Genomic DNA, 6210 nt, shown 5'->3' with positions numbered 1-6210 from the left:
CTCACCTCAGCCTCCCAAAGGCGTGGGATTACAGGCTGAGCCACCGAGCCCGGCTACCACCCTGCATTGTTTTTCTGCCAACCCTGGCATGGCTTTTTCGGAGTTGGGGCCTCTGCCACCCAGCCTGGAGTGCGGTGGCAGAATCACAGCTCACTCCCGCCTCAACCCCCTGGGCTCAGGCGATCCTTCCACCTCAGCCTCCTGAGTAGCCGGGACTACAGGCACACACCACCACACCCTGCTCGTTTTTTAAATTCTTTTGCAGAGACAGGTCTCCTTATGTTGCCCAGGCTAGTCTGGAACTCCTGGACTCAAGTGACCCTTTCGCCTCGGCCTCCCTAAGAGCTGGGATTAAAGGTGTGAGCCACCGCGCCCGACCCCCTGGCATGGCCTGGCATGTTTTTGCTGCTTGTTTGTCTAACGGCTGTCTCCCCCATCAGACTGTGTGTTCGGCCTTGTTCACCACCGTGTAGCCACTGCCGGCTCGGAGAAGACACTAGTCTTCTCACTGCAGGGAAGCTGTCCTTAAACAGTAATTTTGTTTCTGAGCTTTTTCTGCTGAGGACAGGGAAACAGCAATTATAAGTCACCAGCGGAACCCAGCAAGGACGGGGGACGCACACAAGCAAAGTGACAGCTGCGCTCCAGCTGCCCCGAGGACTCGCCATCTGAGCCCCATGAGCACCGCTGGGACCCTGCTAGGACCCCAAGCTTGGGCAGGACCAAGCTTGAGTCTGTACCAGGGGCCTGGCCCCACCCTGCAGGGACCTCCGTTGCCCTCAAGCAAGGGCGACCTCTCGGGCCTCTGTCTAAACTCCTGGTCTCAAGCAATCCTCCTGCCTTGGCCTCCCAAAGTGCTGAGACTACAGGTATGTTTCAGGGGCCCAGAATCCTGGGCTTCCCTGCTGTGTCCGTGACATGCATCCCATGATGCATATACACTAGGCGCTCAATAAATAATGCGGCATGAAAGAAAAGGTAAAGGAGTGAGTGTAGAGAAGGAGGGAAGGAGAAAGGGAGGACTTCTCCCAGGACCATGGTGCCTTTAAGAGGGGTGCCGGGCCAAGGGCAGGGAAGGAGCTGCCAAGCCCTTGACGGAAGTGATCTACGCCCTTCACGTGGCTTTATTTTGAAAACGTGAACTTTACAAATGTCAGGGAAAGGCAGGATTCTCCACCTGGGACCGAGAGGGGGCGATTAGCATTCCCCGTGCCGCACTAATGGGCTCCGGGAAATTTATGCCGCCTGCTGGGGCCCGTGCGAAGGCCAGGCCGGGAGCTCGGAAAATAAAACTGTAAGGCTGCCAGATCTCGGCGTGCCCCAGGGGGGCCCGCGGGGAGGGAGCGGGAGGACAGGGGGCTGGATGGGCAGATGGGTTAGAGGGCACCCCCCTTGCCGTGCATGTCAGACTCGGAGAAGAGACCTCACTCCTCCCCATGGGGGCAGGCGCTGTCCCCAACCCCCTGACACACAGGGTCATCCGGATCTGCCCTCAAGACGGTCTTAAGAGGGAGGAGGCATAGACCCATGGAGATTAGGAAACTGAGGCTCGGGGAGGCCAAGTGACTCCCCCAAAGTCCCTGGCCTAACTAACAGGCTCAGGCAGGATTCAAACCCAGCTCTCTGACTCTCTGGCGGCCTCCTTGCCTTGCAAGTATCTCTGCATTCCCAGGACAAGCCCCATTTGGGACCGTCCACACATCCGGGTCCGCTTAGAATTCCCCGGCTGAGGGATCTCTGCGTGGGCCCAGGGCACCGCTGGCTGCACACGCGGGTCCTTCTGCCTGGAACACCCTCCCCACCACCCCCTCCTTCCGTTGGGTCCAGGCAGATGGACCCTCTCCAGGGCCGGCTGTCGGCCCCACCCCCGGCAGGGCATTTTGTCTCTGCAGCCAGGGTCCTCATTTGCCAGTCATGGCTCATGCACATGAGGACGTGTGGGAGCTGTCGGCTTCCATCTGGAGTTGCGGGGGAGAGGCTGAGTGGGCATGCGTTGGGGGTGTTTGTGTGTCTGTGTGCATGTGTGTGCAGGTGGTGTGGGCTGTGTGTGTGGTGTGTGCACACGGGTGGTGTGTGTGCATGTGTGTGCAGGTGTGTTGTGTGTGTGGTGTGGAGTGTGTGTTCAGGCATGGTGTGTGCATGCACAGGTGGAGTGTGTGTGTGTTTATGTGGTGCAGGGTGAATATATTTGTGTGCGTGTGTGTGTGCAGATGAGGGGTGTATGTGTGTGTGTGTGTGTGTGTATGTGGTGTGGGGTGTGTGTGTGCAGGTGTGTTGTATGTACATATGGTACCAGGTATGTGTGGTATGGAGTGTGTGTGCATAGGTGTGGTGTGTCAGCACACAGATATGTGTGTGTGTATGTGTGTGTGTGTTTGTGTGTGTGTGGCATGGGGAGATGTGTACAGGTATATGTGTGGTACCAGGTGTGTGTGTGCAGGTGTGTTGTGTGTGCATCCAGGTGGTGTGTGTGTGTGTGTGTGTGTGTGTGTGTGTGTGTGGCGTAGGGAGGTGTGTACAGGTGTGTGCAGTACGGGGTGTGTGTGTGCAGGTGTGCTGTGTGTGCATCCAGGTGGTGTGTGTGTGTGTGGTGTACAGAGTGTGTGCGCACACAGGTGATGCATGTAGGGGCTCTGTGTGCATACGTGCACGTGTCGTGTGTCTGTAGGGTGTATCTGTGCGTGGACCAGAACCTGGGCTGGGCACTGCCACAGAACTAACCTGGAGGCTGCCCTGAGAGGCCGACTGGTTACAGCAGGCCGCTGCGGGGTGAGAGGATCTGAGGCCGGGGTGGTCCCACGAGCCATGCCTGGAAGAGCTGTGAGCTTGTTGTCGGCCTCAGCCAGGCTGGCCGGGGCACGCGGGGCTCAGAGTCTGCTCCACGGGGGAGGGGGGGGCGCAGGCTGGGGGTGGGCACAGGCTGGGGTCCCTGGAGGCCCAGGGGGACAGGGAGGGGCTGTGCGGCCCACCTCCGGCGTGGGAGTCCACGGGAGAGGGGGCCACGGGGTGGCTGTGAAGGGCGCCTGGAGGTCCCGGGCTCTCCAGCGTGACCTCCCACCATCTGGGTCCTGTCCTCAGCAGGGGAAGTCCTGGGGATCAGTGATGACCCCGGACGCCGCCCCTGAGCCTTCTGTCACCCCGGAACAGGGCCCCCCTGAGGGCTGGGACACCGCCTGCCAGTTCCCGCGGCCCCAGCACCTCGCCCAGCAAGCACCAGTCTGAGGCGCACGGATGCCCAGTCCCGTATCCACCCTGCACACAGGCCTCCTCCCACCCTCCAGGCAGCCCCAGGTTAGAGGCTGCCCAGCCCCCCACCCCCGACAGCGGGGAAGAAAGGCTCAGGGAGGGGCACTTGCCAGGGATCCCAGGGCCCAGAGGTGCCGTGCTTGGTTTGGAAGACGTGGTCTGACTCCAAAGCGGGACTTCCAGCTGGGCAGGGAGGCAGGGAGGCTGCAGGGGGAGCCCGGCAGCGGGCGGATGTCCCGAGTTGGTGGTGCCCTCCACTCTCGGAAGAGCCAGACACCTTGTCCCGCGCTTTGGGCAGAGGGAGGCCTCTGGGGTGGCCCCTGCGAGCGGGTGACAGAGGGACACAGGCTTGGGTCCCGAGCAGGCACACTACAGCCCGGTGACAGGCAGAGGGCGGCCAGGGCAACCTGCCAGCCGAGGCCTCTAAATAACGGGGAGTGACCGGCATGTCTGCTGCTCATCCCAGCCGGGGGACAGACTCCGGCTTCATAACGAGTGATCGATGGGCCTAATATGGGACCAGAGACGGCGGGCTGGCAGCCCCGGCCTGGCCTACCGGCTGCCATTTGCCCACATATTTATTTATTTATGCATTCTCTTCCATGGCAAAAGCCCAAAAACAATAAAAGAAATTGAATTGCATATCAGATGGGACATCAGAGGGAGATACGGCCATAAATCGCACCGTATTTATTCCATAAATATCAGCGCCTCCCAGATAGCCAGTGCCCGTTATGAAGTTATAATCAGGAATCTGGTCCCGCGGTGCCCACCGCCAGCCCCTCCCCCATCGGACAAACAAGACGAGTCCCCAAAGTAAATAACAACTTCTTGGGGCCACCTGCCCCCGTCCAGGGGCATCTGCTCGCCTGGGCTGCTCCATCCCCGGTGAGAGGCAGGGACCCCGGAGAGGCAGGAGGTGACTGGCATCGCAGGTGGCCAGGCCAGGACAGTGGCAAGCTGCCCACTCCCACATTACAACCTGGTTGGAACCACCGTGTCTGCTCTCTCTCTATGCCACTTTTTTTGGACAGGAAAAGGGGGGATTCCCTGACACTGAGTAAGACTCACACATTATCATTCTATAGCTCGATGAGTTTTTATTCGTGTGTACACGTGTGAAAACACCATGAAGATCAAGTTAAAGAACATTTATCGTCTTGGGAAGTTCATTTACACCCCGCCTTTCAGTCAGGCCACCTCTGCACGTTCCCAGAACACGGTCAGCAGGTTCCAGAACCTCAGGTAAATGGAATCCTAGAATATGGACTATTTTGTGTCTGTTTTCTTGTTTATTCATCATGAAGTTACGTGAGAGTCATTCATTATGTGCATCAGGATTTGTTCCTTTTTTTTGTTTTTGAGTGGGGGTCTCACTCTGTTGCCCAGGCTGTGGTGCAAGTGGCACAAGCATGACGATCACGGCTCACGTCAGGTGATCCCCCTACCTCAGCCTCCCAAGTAGCTAGGACTTCAGATGCATACCACCACACCCAGTGAATTTTTAATTTTTTGTAGAGACGAGGTTTCACGAGGTTGCCCAGGCTGGTCTCCAACTCCTTGGCTCAAACCATCTTCCTGCCTGGGCCCCACCCTCACCCGCCTCCCTGGAGTGCTGGGATTACGGGTGTGAGCCACACTGCACCCAGCTGGAATCTGTTATTTTTTGTTGCTACTTGGCATTCCATTGTGTGAATTGACCACCATTTCCTCACCCATTCTCCTGTGCTTGGACATTTGGGTGGTTTCTAATTTGGGGCTGTCATGAAAAAAGCTGCAATGAATAGAAGGACTCCTTCCTCTTGGGTCTGTGCCCAGGGGTGGGATTGTTGGGTCATGGGGGAGATATATGTATGACTTTATCAGAAGCTGTCACGATCTTCTTTTCCTTCAGCGTGGCTGTGCAATGTGAGAGAGTTCCAGTTCCTCCGTAAGTGCATCAACACTCGGCAGTGTCTGTCTTTAATTGCAACCACTCTGGTGGCTGTGTCCTGAGGTCTCTCTGTGGCTTTAATTTGCAGATCCACCATTGACTTTACCTCCGTGACTGCACTGGCTGCCCACCGGAGTCCCTCCGATGGCCCCAGCCCCCAGGGTCTCCCAGGGTCCATCCTGCCCCAGCAACCACAGGGACCCTCCTCTGCTCGAAACCCTGGGATGCTCTCCCCTCACTCTCTGGTCTCCCACACTGGCCTTATGCCATCCCTCCCCTTCCTGCCTCGGCCATTCCTGGGCTCTGCTCCATGTCACTACCCACTGTCCACCCCTTCCCTGCCTCTGTTTCCCGCCCCGCACTTTTTCCCACATGCATTTCCGCGCTCTCCCCCTCTCTGGAGTCAGCTCCCGAGGGCAGGGGGTCTTTGTTGTGTTCACTGTGACGTCCTCGGGGGCCTAGACCCGTGCCTGACATCGAACAGAGGCTCAAACGATGTCGGTAGAATAATTGAAGTCAACCGGCGGCAGATAACACAGCATTTTGACAAGAGCCACAGTTTCAAATGGAGGTGAAATTCACATGACATAAAATTAACCATTTCACAACGTGCACTGCACTGGCATTTGGTCCTTTCACACACCTGTGCAAACACCACTGCTCTCATTTCAAATGACAGGGTCATTGGCCATGGCCTCGTCAACCTCTGATATGACCTTAATACTCTCTCTCCCTTTTTTTTTTCTGAGTTGGAGTCTCACTCTGTTGCCCAGGCTGGAGCGCAGTGGCACGCTCCCGGCCACCATAGCCTTACCCTGCTGGGCTCCGGCGATCCTTCCGCCTCAGCCTTCCAAGTAACTGGAACTACAGGCGCAGGCCCAGCTAATTTTTGATTTATTGTAGAGACGAGGTCTCGCCAAGTTGCCTGGGCGGGTCTCGAACGTGTGGGCTCAGGCAATCCACTCGCCTCAGCCTCCCAAAGTGCTGGGATGACAGGCTGAGCCACCGAGCCTGGCCTTTTTTTTTTTTTT

This window comes from Carlito syrichta, unplaced genomic scaffold (genome assembly GCF_000164805.1).
Source record: "Carlito syrichta isolate Samal-C Ts95f unplaced genomic scaffold, Tarsius_syrichta-2.0.1 Scaffold315113, whole genome shotgun sequence".
NCBI classification, from domain to species: Eukaryota; Metazoa; Chordata; class Mammalia; order Primates; family Tarsiidae; genus Carlito; species Carlito syrichta.
The sequence above is the reverse complement of the archived record's forward strand: the minus strand, read 5'-3'. Positions refer to the sequence as shown.